The sequence below is a fragment of the Phyllobates terribilis genome, unplaced genomic scaffold, assembly GCF_046119375.1.
Source record: "Phyllobates terribilis strain yellow unplaced genomic scaffold, ASM4611937v1 Scaffold_4__5_contigs__length_816908805, whole genome shotgun sequence".
Taxonomy (NCBI): domain Eukaryota; kingdom Metazoa; phylum Chordata; class Amphibia; order Anura; family Dendrobatidae; genus Phyllobates; species Phyllobates terribilis.
In genome coordinates this window covers 692,634,725-692,647,224 of record NW_027362764.1, presented here as the reverse complement: position 1 = coordinate 692,647,224, position 12,500 = coordinate 692,634,725, and the positions used below count along the sequence as shown (strand labels likewise).

Below are 12,500 nucleotides of genomic sequence, written 5' to 3'. Positions count from 1 at the left end.
CACTGATCGGCTGCTGCGCTGTCGACGGAACGTCAGCGTCGCGGCCAATGCCACAGGCCGGGAGCAGCGGCGAGACTCACCGGTAGACCTGGGTAGGGTGAGTAGAGCGCGGTTAGTTGCTTTCTAATAGCCTGCAGCCGGGGATTAACTTTTAATGAAAGGGAGCAACCCTTTTGACTGTCTGCAGCGTGCCGTACCTAGGAAGCGCACACTCACACACAGCGAGCATGCACAAGTTGCTCGCACGAGACCACATTCCCTATTTGCACCTGCAGCTTTTCCGCCACCATGCGTCAGACTCTCCTGCCTGTCTTATTATTATTTCAGGGCCTTAGCAGGAACCACCCCCTCAATTCCCTCCCGCTCCTTCCTAGCACTGAGGTTAGCTCCTGGGCAGCTGTCTGATTGGGTTAGTTACACAAGATTCTTTGAAGAAGAAGACGTTACTTCTGCTGGCCCTCGTTAGGCGGTCGCCCTCTAAAACCATCCCCTGGGCAGCTGCTGAAAGCCTGGCCCCTTCACAGCGCGAGATGCTTTTAACGCCATCATTTGCATACGGCCGGCTGCGGGGTCAATAAGCACTCCTAGCCGTGGCAAGGAGCTCGGTGTGAGGCCTGGTAGAGGCGGCGGGGTTGCGTCCTTATCTTAGAGGTCTTGGGGGGCTTGGGATGCTTGGGACTTCCAGCCTCTACTTTACGTAAGGTCGGTGTCCAGCAAGGCGCCACTCAATGCTAGCCGAGCTGGGCAAGATGGCAAAACGTCATCAAAATTGTCTACAATACCTGGTGTTCTCAGGAGGTGTCCCAACCAAGTATTTCCGAACCCATCTCTGCTTTGCTTCCGAGATCGGACGTATCCAAGGTGGTATGGCCAGTAGACGCTGCTTGGCCCATCGCCCGGCCAGCCTTCCTCAGGCTCGCGTGGGGACGAGAACTCTGGCCGTTCTGGGGCGGTCTCCGAAGGACCGATGCATAGGCTGTGCCGTCCCTATAGGTGTTGTTTGTTGAGCAATGAAACACCTGCCGCATCAGATGTGTTTAAAAATGGCTCGGCGCAGGGTCTCCTGCAGGCTAAACTGTTCATCGCGTGGATGTGACAGAAAGAGCAAGCTGGACCCGCAACTTGGGGTGGAGCGAAACGCCCAGGAGTGAATGAAGGAAGAGGGTGAGATGGTTGCGAGTGAATTTGAGCTGCTCTTCGGGGGGGTCGTGTGGCCTGCAAAGGTGTTTTGCTTGGGTTGTGCTGTAAACTGGCCTCCAGGTTACCGGTGGTTGCCTCCAGGTCAGCGGTGGTTGCCTCCAGTCATGCGGGAGTCGCTGGTCCTGGTGAAAAGAAGCCTAGTATTAAAAGTAAATAAGCAACAATGCTGGAGGCCCACGGTGATGAGAAGGATGCTGGTATTTTGCAAGGATTAAATAGCGCAAGAGAGAAAGCAAATGAAAAGCAGAAAGGAGCATGTGTGCGCTTGTGAAAAAAGGAATGGAAAAAAGGCAAAGAGGAGAGTGACCCCTGCTGGTGGAAGTAAGAAAAGGCAAAAGCCTACAGCACCTGGTATTCCCAGGCGGTCTCCCATCCAAGTACTAACCAGGCCCAACCCTGCTTAGCTTCCAAGATCAGACAAGATCAGGTGTGTTCAGGGTGGTGTGGCCGTAGGCAGAGACAGGCCTCTCACTTGGTTGCCGGCTGCCCTTTCCAGTGCTTAGTAAGACAAGGTGCTTTTGTGCTTTCCTTTCTCTTCACTTTTTTGCTGGCTCCTTAAAAAGGTCTTGTAGACAGAACGCCCCGCTCAGAGCCGCTGAGCTCACTGATCGGCTGCCGCGCTGTCGACGGAACGTCAGCGTCGCGGCCAATGCCACAGGCCGGGAGCAGCGGCGAGACTCACCGGTAGACCTGGGTAGGGTGAGTAGAGCGCGGTTAGTTGCTTTCTAATAGCCTGCAGCCGGGGATTAACTTTTAATGAAAGGGAGCAACCCTTTTGACTGTCTGCAGCGCGCCGTACCTAGGAAGCGCACACTCACACACAGCGAGCATGCACAAGTTGCTCGCACGAGACCACATTCCCTATTTGCACCTGCAGCTTTTCCGCCACCATGCGTCAGACTCTCCTGCCTGTCTTATTATTATTTCAGGGCCTTAGCAGGAACCACCCCCTCAATTCCCTCCCGCTCCTTCCTAGCACTGAGGTTAGCTCCTGGGCAGCTGTCTGATTGGGTTAGTTACACAAGATTCTTTGAAGAAGAAGACGTTACTTCTGCTGGCCCTCGTTAGGCGGTCGCCCTCTAAAACCATCCCCTGGGCAGCTGCTGAAAGCCTGGCCCCTTCACAGCGCGAGATGCTTTTAACGCCATCATTTGCATACGGCCGGCTGCGGGGTCAATAAGCACTCCTAGCCGTGGCAAGGAGCTCGGTGTGAGGCCTGGTAGAGGCGGCGGGGTTGCGTCCTTATCTTAGAGGTCTTGGGGGGCTTGGGATGCTTGGGACTTCCAGCCTCTACTTTACGTAAGGTCGGTGTCCAGCAAGGCGCCACTCAATGCTAGCCGAGCTGGGCAAGATGGCAAAACGTCATCAAAATTGTCTACAATACCTGGTGTTCTCAGGAGGTGTCCCAACCAAGTATTTCCGAACCCATCTCTGCTTTGCTTCCGAGATCGGACGTATCCAAGGTGGTATGGCCAGTAGACGCTGCTTGGCCCATCGCCCGGCCAGCCTTCCTCAGGCTCGCGTGGGGACGAGAACTCTGGCCGTTCTGGGGCGGTCTCCGAAGGACCGATGCATAGGCTGTGCCGTCCCTATAGGTGTTGTTTGTTGAGCAATGAAACACCTGCCGCATCAGATGTGTTTAAAAATGGCTCGGCGCAGGGTCTCCTGCAGGCTAAACCGTTCATCGCGGGGATGTGACAGAAAGAGCAAGCTGGACCCGCAACTTGGGGTGGAGCGAAACGCCCAGGAGTGAATGAAGGAAGAGGGTGAGATGGTTGCGAGTGAATTTGAGCTGCTCTTCGGGGGGGTCGTGTGGCCTGCAAAGGTGTTTTGCTTGGGTTGTGCTGTAAACTGGCCTCCAGGTTACCGGTGGTTGCCTCCAGGTCAGCGGTGGTTGCCTCCAGTCATGCGGGAGTCGCTGGTCCTGGTGAAAAGAAGCCTAGTATTAAAAGTAAATAAGCAACAATGCTGGAGGCCCACGGTGATGAGAAGGATGCTGGTATTTTGCAAGGATTAAATAGCGCAAGAGAGAAAGCAAATGAAAAGAAGAAAGGAGCATGTGTGCGCTTGTGAAAAAAGGAATGGAAAAAAGGCATAGAGGAGAGTGACCCCTGCTGGTGGAAGTAAGAAAAGGCAAAAGCCTACAGCACCTGGTATTCCCAGGCGGTCTCCCATCCAAGTACTAACCAGGCCCGACCCTGCTTAGCTTCCGAGATCAGACAAGATCGGGCGTGTTCAGGGTGGTGTGGCCGTAGGCAGAGACAGGCCTCTCACTTGCTGCTTTTCCACTTTGACGTCCGGTTGCCGGCTGCCCTTTCCAGTGCTGAGTAAGACAAGGTGCTTTTGTGCTTTCCTTTCTCTTCACTTTTTTGCTGGCTCCTTAAAAAGGTCTTGTAGACAGAACGCCCCGCTCAGAGCCGCTGAGCTCACTGATCGGCTGCCGCGCTGTCGACGGAACGTCAGCGTCGCGGCCAATGCCACAGGCCGGGAGCAGCGGCGAGACTCACCGGTAGACCTGGGTAGGGTGAGTAGAGCGCGGTTAGTTGCTTTCTAATAGCCTGCAGCCGGGGATTAACTTTTAATGAAAGGGAGCAACCCTTTTGACTGTCTGCAGCGCACCGTACCTAGGAAGCGCACACTCACACACAGCGAGCATGCACAAGTTGCTCGCACGAGACCACATTCCCTATTTGCACCTGCAGCTTTTCCGCCACCATGCGTCAGACTCTCCTGCCTGTCTTATTATTATTTCAGGGCCTTAGCAGGAACCACCCCCTCAATTCTCTCCCGCTCCTTCCTAGCACTGAGGTTAGCTCCTGGGCAGCTGTCTGATTGGGTTAGTTACACAAGCTTCTTTGAAGAAGAAGACGTTACTTCTGCTGGCCCTCGTTAGGCGGTCGCCCTCTAAAACCATCCCCTGGGCAGCTGCTGAAAGCCTGGCCCCTTCACAGCGCGAGATGCTTTTAACGCCATCATTTGCATACGGCCGGCTGCGGGGTCAATAAGCACTCCTAGCCGTGGCAAGGAGCTCGGTGTGAGGCCTGGTAGAGGCGGCGGGGTTGCGTTCTTATCTTAGAGGTCTTGGGGGGCTTGGGATGCTTGGGACTTCCAGCCTCTACTTTACGTAAGGTCGGTGTCCAGCAAGGCGCCACTCAATGCTAGCCGAGCTGGGCAAGATGGCAAAACGTCATCAAAATTGTCTACAATACCTGGTGTTCTCAGGAGGTGTCCCAACCAAGTATTTCCGAACCCATCTCTGCTTTGCTTCCGAGATCGGACGTATCCAAGGTGGTATGGCCAGTAGACGCTGCTTGGCCCATCGCCCGGCCAGCCTTCCTCAGGCTCACGTGGGGACGAGAACTCTGGCCGTTCTGGGGCGGTCTCCGAAGGACCAATGCATAGGCTGTGCCGTCCCTATAGGTGTTGTTTGTTGAGCAATGAAACACCTGCCGCATCAGATGTGTTTAAAAATGGCTCGGCGCAGGGTCTCCTGCAGGCTAAACCATTCATCGCGGGGATGTGACAGAAAGAGCAAGCTGGACCCGCAACTTGGGGTGGAGCGAAACGCCCAGGAGTGAATGAAGGAAGAGGGTGAGATGGTTGCGAGTGAATTTGAGCTGCTCTTCGGGGGGGTCGTGTGGCCTGCAAAGGTGTTTTGCTTGGGTTGTGCTGTAAACTGGCCTCCAGGTTACCGGTGGTTGCCTCCAGGTCAGCGGTGGTTGCCTCCAGTCATGCGGGAGTCGCTGGTCCTGGTGAAAAGAAGCCTAGTATTAAAAGTAAATAAGCAACAATGCTGGAGGCCCACGGTGATGAGAAGGATGCTGGTATTTTGCAAGGATTAAATAGCGCAAGAGAGAAAGCAAATGAAAAGAAGAAAGGAGCATGTGTGCGCTTGTGAAAAAAGGAATGGAAAAAAGGCATAGAGGAGAGTGACCCCTGCTGGTGGAAGTAAGAAAAGGCAAAAGCCTACAGCACCTGGTATTCCCAGGCGGTCTCCCATCCAAGTACTAACCAGGCCCGACCCTGCTTAGCTTCCGAGATCAGACGAGATTGGGCGTGTTCAGGGTGGTGTGGCCGTAGGCAGAGACAGGCCTCTCACTTGCTGCTTTTCCACTTTGACGTCCGGTTGCCGGCTGCCCTTTCCAGTGCTTAGTAAGACAAGGTGCTTTTGTGCTTTCTTTTCTCTTCACTTTTTTGCTGGCTCCTTAAAAAGGTCTTGTAGACAGAACGCCCCGCTCAGAGCCGCTGAGCTCACTGATCGGCTGCCGCGCTGTCGACGGAACGTCAGCGTCGCGGCCAATGCCACAGGCCGGGAGCAGCGGCGAGACTCACCGGTAGACCTGGGTAGGGTGAGTAGAGCACGGTTAGTTGCTTTCTAATAGCCTGCAGCCGGGGATTAACTTTTAATGAAAGGGAGCAACCCTTTTGACTGTCTGCAGCGCGCCGTACCTAGGAAGCGCACACTCACACACAGCGAGCATGCACAAGTTGCTCGCACGAGACCACATTCCCTATTTGCACCTGCAGCTTTTCCGCCACCATGCGTCAGACTCTCCTGCCTGTCTTATTATTATTTCAGGGCCTTAGCAGGAACCACCCCCTCAATTCCCTCCCGCTCCTTCCTAGCACTGAGGTTAGCTCCTGGGCAGCTGTCTGATTGGGTTAGTTACACAAGATTCTTTGAAGAAGAAGACGTTACTTCTGCTGGCCCTCGTTAGGCGGTCGCCCTCTAAAACCATCCCCTGGGCAGCTGCTGAAAGCCTGGCCCCTTCACAGCGCGAGATGCTTTTAACGCCATCATTTGCATACGGCCGGCTGCGGGGTCAATAAGCACTCCTAGCCGTGGCAAGGAGCTCGGTGTGAGGCCTGGTAGAGGCGGCGGGGTTGCGTCCTTATCTTAGAGGTCTTGGGGGGCTTGGGATGCTTGGGACTTCCAGCCTCTACTTTACGTAAGGTCGGTGTCCAGCAAGGCGCCACTCAATGCTAGTGTAGCACCCTGAGGATTCGGCTGCTACAGGGGTATTGCACCTCAACCCAGAGGTGTGATATTCCACTCCCGGGTAAGGATGGAGTGTGGACCTGAGCTCGGTAGGCTGCATGCACTACATACATCCCATTTCCGAGGAACAGGCCGACGGTACTCCCACTTAGAAATGTGCAGGTACGACCGAGTCTGTTCCTGGCTGGAGTGGGAGGGGGGTGGAACATCCCAAGTAGTGTAGGGGCAGATAGGGGGAGCAGCCTGGGTAAAGATAGGAGCTCATTGGGTGCTGGTCGCCTGAGCTCACACATAGAGGGTGTATATAAGGTGGGCACCATCAAAGAACAGGGTCAGTCTGTCAGAGCAGAGCAGAGGAAGAGGAGCAGAGAAGCCCCAGAGAGAGAGAGAGTGGAGCAGAGAAGGAAAGACCCAGAGGAGACAAAGAGAGGACTCTGAGAGCCCAAATTCAATCCCCGGGTGAAGAGTCGGCAATAGGGTACCGGATCCCAAACTGGTGGGGGCAAAAGCACACCCTAGCCAGAGACCGGAGGCCGTGGGCAGCGTCTGCCACGGCCACCCACTACATCCACCCCGAAGGCATACCACGTGGAGGGTCAGGGAACCCAAGGCCAAGGGTGTCCCAACAGAAGGCCCGAGGGAGCTGGACCTAGGTGGATCACTAGTGGGGACGGCCAGAGGAAAGGACAGAAGGAGAGCTCAGGGTCACGCTCCGGACTTGTTTGGGGGTTTGCTGAATCCAGGACCTGGTGGACGCAGCACGGCTCGGGTGGTCACTTGAAGCTGGAGTGACCGGAACATCAGCAGTGAGTAAATACCCTAAACTGCACAACCCGACTCTGTCTTCATTTAACATCTATGCTGCACCACCGCAACCCCCATCCTCTGCACCTGACCCCCTGAGGCTATACCCCACCCGTTGGGGGTTATACTATCAAAAGCTGCACCAATACCATCAGCCTCAGCGGACCCTGCTGCAGCGGCGGCCATAGTGACCGCAATACAACGGGTGGCGTAGTCGACATTAAGAACTTAATAACATCTGTAGGACTGCCACATACAACTGAGTTTGACACCCTGGGCACGGACCGGGTCATAGCCACTCGGAAGACTACAACTCCCATCTGATCCGGCTCCGGGTATTCCCCTAAAGAATATGGCCCAGGGGGCGCGTCAACTTTGGCATAGTCGGCAGGATTACGTGCCCGCAACATCCGGGTACTGCGTGCCTGAAGAAAAGAACGAGTTTACCTCAAAAAGAAGTCTCCTGCCGGTTCCGGAGGGTCCCCGCCATCGGACTCCATCACAGGTCGATTCCCGCCGGTTGTCCGCCATTAACAGCTTTTTCCCGCCATCTGCAGAGTTTCCCGCCACTGGGAGACGATTCCCGCCATTTCCAAAGGTTTCCCGCCTTGGAAGAGCGGACGCCATTATGGGCGTGCCAGAGGGTGGCAAGAGGCCACCTCCCATCGTGGGCCAGGACCGAAAATGGCGCCAAAAGTGGAAACCGCCCCCACCAACAGAGACTGTGATGCTAGAGGTGTCTGTCAGCGTGAAAGAACTGCCCCTGGAGCTGACAATCACCAAGTGGCCCCGGGACCGCCCTCGAAGTGGGAGGACGGAGAAGAAGAGAGCAAAGATGGGTGTCGCCTGGAGCAGTCTGGAGAGAGCGCACCCGGAGGCAAGAAGCCTGGAGAAGAGTATCGGAGGAGCTTACCCGGAGATGGCGAGAAAGCAGAGCAGCACCGGCCCGTTGGCCAGGAGCCTGCTAGAAACAGAGGAGGGAGAGCAGAGCAGCACCGGCCCGCTGGCCAGGAGCCTGCTGGAGACAACAGAAGGAGAGCAGAGCAGCACCGACCCGTTGGTCAGGAGCCTGCTGGAAGCAACGACCCCACTAGGCCTAGTGGAGGTCCTAGCACAGCTCCCCCGAGACCGGGAGTGTGCGCAGACCGCTCTGGAGGGCCTCGCAAGGAGGATGGCCCGGGTGCAGCGAGAGACGTTGGCGGAGTGGAGCCGTGAGATGGCCCAGCAGACCGAGACCTGTCAGCGGAGCACACCACCCGAGACGAGGAGGCAGACCGCTTCTGAGGATGGCGCGGGAGGACTGAAGGCCGGAGACGGCGCCGAGAAGGGAGCCGAACGAGTGGAGGCAGGTAAAGGGGACGTCTATACCCCAAACCGGGAAACCGCGTACCTGCCCCAGCTCCCCGTCGCAGAGCCCGAAGTCTATCCTGCCGTGCCCGTCGCTGCAACGTCACCGCCGCAGACTAGGCCTCAAACGGGAGCCGCGACCCCTGTGACGTCACACGCCTCGACCCCGAGCGTGACCAAGCAGGAAGTACCACCAGCCTGGTCGCAAGGCCTAGTACCCCCGGGCGCCGCAATACCAACAGCGCCCCCTACCTCCGCGGAGCCACCGGCCTGGTCGCAGGGCCAAGTAGCCCAGGGCGCCGCCGTCCTTACGGTGCCCTTCACCTTCCAGATACCCCAGGCCTGGCCGCAAGGCCCGGGCAACCCGGGCGCTAACACCACCGCGCCCATAAGACCAAAAGTGCCGCATCTGGGAGAGGACCTGTTTAACCAACACACGTGCCCGGATGGGCAGCCTTTCATCTGGCCCCAGGAATATCATGAACTGGAACGGCAGAGGAAGGCTGGGGCCATGTGTGCACCCCTGATCCCGGCTCCAAAGCCCGTAAAGAGGATCTCGCCCCCGCTAGAAGAGACCCAGTTTGAGTGGGACCCCACCGGAGAAGATCTCATGGGGTTCACTCAGGAGACTCGGGCAGCTGCAGCGAAGCGTGCTGAGTGCTGCCGCCAACAACTCGAGGTCTTCGAGAGGGAGCGGAGAGAGAGGCGGGTCCGGGAACAGCAAGCTCAGATAAGGAGCGCGGAGCAGAAGAGCCGGGCCAGGAGAGACCCCCGTGCAGCGCATAGTCCCCGCACCACCGGGACTGTGATAAAGTTTAACATGCAGCATGGGTGGGGCTTCATCCGAGACCACCGCACCCTAGGCGACGTCTTCGTGACCAGGAGAGACGTTGAGTCCCACCTACCGGAGGGACACAGAGGTCGTGACCTTTACATAGGGGACGAGGTCACCTTCACCCGGCACAAGTGTGCCAAAGGACCCTACGCCCTCCATGTGCATCGCCTGACGGAGGAAGAGCTGCGGTGTGAGGAGGAAGAACAAGAGGACCCGGACGGGTCTGAAGCTAAAGTGAATCACAAAGAAAGAGCAGGAGGACGTCGTCGTTGAGTACAGCGGAGTAGAAGCTGTATATAGTTGCCCGTCGGGGCACAGTGAACTGTAACTGTTGCTAATATAGTCCCCGTTGGGACCAGCAAGTGTGAACTGTTTACCCGTATTTCCCTTAAATCCCACTGACCGAGGACTGAGAGCGGTCATTCCTCCCTAATACCTGGCCGAGGACTGAGAGCGGCCACTACCCCTTTTGTATATAGTTGCGCTTCCTAAAGCGCCCCCTACCGGTTTTATAGGAAAACCATTTTTCAAGAAAAGACTGTCGCACTTTACCCGGTCACGCGTTGCACAGTGACCGGAGGAGGAGCCAGAGGCGACGAGAATGTTTTATATGAAAAGTTTTATAATGCTGCTAATATATGTTGTTTTATATGTTTTATATGTTTATGCAAAAATTTGTATGTTTTGTGGTGTTTTGTTCTTACAGCCCGAGGACGTGCTGTGATTTACCAGGGGGGAATGTAGCACCCTGAGGATTCGGCTGCTACAGGGGTATTGCACCTCAACCCAGAGGTGTGATATTCCACTCCCGGGTAAGGATGGAGTGTGGACCTGAGCTCGGTAGGCTGCATGCACTACATACATCCCATTTCCGAGGAACAGGCCGACGGTACTCCCACTTAGAAATGTGCAGGTACGACCGAGTCTGTTCCTGGCTGGAGTGGGAGGGGGGTGGAACATCCCAAGTAGTGTAGGGGCAGATAGGGGGAGCAGCCTGGGTAAAGATAGGAGCTCATTGGGTGCTGGTCGCCTGAGCTCACACATAGAGGGTGTATATAAGGTGGGCACCATCAAAGAACAGGGTCAGTCTGTCAGAGCAGAGCAGAGGAAGAGGAGCAGAGAAGCCCCAGAGAGAGAGAGAGTGGAGCAGAGAAGGAAAGACCCAGAGGAGACAAAGAGAGGACTCTGAGAGCCCAAATTCAATCCCCGGGTGAAGAGTCGGCAATAGGGTACCGGATCCCAAACTGGTGGGGGCAAAAGCACACCCTAGCCAGAGACCGGAGGCCGTGGGCAGCGTCTGCCACGGCCACCCACTACATCCACCCCGAAGGCATACCACGTGGAGGGTCAGGGAACCCAAGGCCAAGGGTGTCCCAACAGAAGGCCCGAGGGAGCTGGACCTAGGTGGATCACTAGTGGGGACGGCCAGAGGAAAGGACAGAAGGAGAGCTCAGGGTCACGCTCCGGACTTGTTTGGGGGTTTGCTGAATCCAGGACCTGGTGGACGCAGCACGGCTCGGGTGGTCACTTGAAGCTGGAGTGACCGGAACATCAGCAGTGAGTAAATACCCTAAACTGCACAACCCGACTCTGTCTTCATTTAACATCTATGCTGCACCACCGCAACCCCCATCCTCTGCACCTGACCCCCTGAGGCTATACCCCACCCGTTGGGGGTTATACTATCAAAAGCTGCACCAATACCATCAGCCTCAGCGGACCCTGCTGCAGCGGCGGCCATAGTGACCGCAATACAACGGGTGGCGTAGTCGACATTAAGAACTTAATAACATCTGTAGGACTGCCACATACAACTGAGTTTGACACCCTGGGCACGGACCGGGTCATAGCCACTCGGAAGACTACAACTCCCATCTGATCCGGCTCCGGGTATTCCCCTAAAGAATATGGCCCAGGGGGCGCGTCACTAGCCGAGCTGGGCAAGATGGCAAAACGTCATCAAAATTGTCTACAATACCTGGTGTTCTCAGGAGGTGTCCCAACCAAGTATTTCCGAACCCATCTCTGCTTTGCTTCCGAGATCGGACGTATCCAAGGTGGTATGGCCAGTAGACGCTGCTTGGCCCATCGCCTGGCCAGCCTTCCTCAGGCTCGCGTGGGGACAAGAACTCTGGCCGTTCTGGGGCGGTCTCCGAAGGACCGATGCATAGGCTGTGCCGTCCCTATAGGTGTTGTTTGTTGAGCAATGAAACACCTGCCGCATCAGATGTGTTTAAAAATGGCTCGGCGCAGGGTCTCCTGCAGGCTAAACCGTTCATCGCGGGGATGTGACAGAAAGAGCAAGCTGGACCCGCAACTTGGGGTGGAGCGAAACGCCCAGGAGTGAATGAAGGAAGAGGGTGAGATGGTTGCGAGTGAATTTGAGCTGCTCTTCGGGGGGGTCGTGTGGCCTGCAAAGGTGTTTTGCTTGGGTTGTGCTGTAAACTGGCCTCCAGGTTACCGGTGGTTGCCTCCAGGTCAGCGGTGGTTGCCTCCAGTCATGCGGGAGTCGCTGGTCCTGGTGAAAAGAAGCCTAGTATTAAAAGTAAATAAGCAACAATGCTGGAGGCCCACGGTGATGAGAAGGATGCTGGTATTTTGCAAGGATTAAATAGCGCAAGAGAGAAAGCAAATGAAAAGAAGAAAGGAGCATGTGTGCGCTTGTGAAAAAAGGAATGGAAAAAAGGCATAGAGGAGAGTGACCCCTGCTGGTGGAAGTAAGAAAAGGCAAAAGCCTACAGCACCTGGTATTCCCAGGCGGTCTCCCATCCAAGTACTAACCAGGCCCAACCCTGCTTAGCTTCCAAGATCAGACAAGATCGGGCGTGTTCAGGGTGGTGTGGCCATAGGCAGAGACAAGCCTCTCACTTGCTGCTTTTCCACTTTGACGTCCGGTTGCCGGCTGCCCTTTCCAGTGCTTAGTAAGACAAGGTGCTTTTGTGCTTTCTTTTCTCTTCACTTTTTTGCTGGCTCCTTAAAAATGTCTTGTAGACAGAACGCCCCGCTCAGAGCCGCTGAGCTCACTGATCGGCTGCCGCGCTGTCGACGGAACGTCAGCGTCGCGGCCAATGCCACAGGCCGGGAGCAGCGGCGAGACTCACCGGTAGACCTGGGTAGGGTGAGTAGAGCGCGGTTAGTTGCTTTCTAATAGCCTGCAGCCGGGGATTAACTTTTAATGAAAGAGAGCAACCCTTTTGACTGTCTGCAGCGCGCCGTACCTAGGAAGCGCACACTCACACACAGCGAGCATGCACAAGTTGCTCGCACGAGACCACATTCCCTATTTGCACCTGCAGCTTTTCCGCCACCATGCGT

The 12,500-nt window shown here is 56.0% G+C and overlaps 4 non-coding genes across 4 annotated transcripts; all 4 read right to left on the bottom strand.

Moving 5' to 3' along the window:
• Positions 1-1,536: 1,536 nt before the first annotated feature.
• On the bottom strand, positions 1,537-1,655 carry LOC141270415 (5S ribosomal RNA). The gene has a single exon (XR_012321651.1). It is a non-coding gene; the product is annotated as a 5S ribosomal RNA (ribosomal RNA).
• Positions 1,656-3,338: 1,683 nt separating this feature from the next.
• On the bottom strand, positions 3,339-3,457 carry LOC141268591 (5S ribosomal RNA). The gene has a single exon (XR_012321421.1). It is a non-coding gene; the product is annotated as a 5S ribosomal RNA (ribosomal RNA).
• A 1,706-nt stretch (positions 3,458-5,163) lies between these two features.
• On the bottom strand, positions 5,164-5,282 carry LOC141269374 (5S ribosomal RNA). The gene has a single exon (XR_012321499.1). It is a non-coding gene; the product is annotated as a 5S ribosomal RNA (ribosomal RNA).
• Positions 5,283-11,917: 6,635 nt separating this feature from the next.
• LOC141266194 (5S ribosomal RNA) lies at positions 11,918-12,036 on the bottom strand. Its single transcript, XR_012320247.1, has one exon. It is a non-coding gene; the product is annotated as a 5S ribosomal RNA (ribosomal RNA).
• Positions 12,037-12,500: the final 464 nt, after the last annotated feature.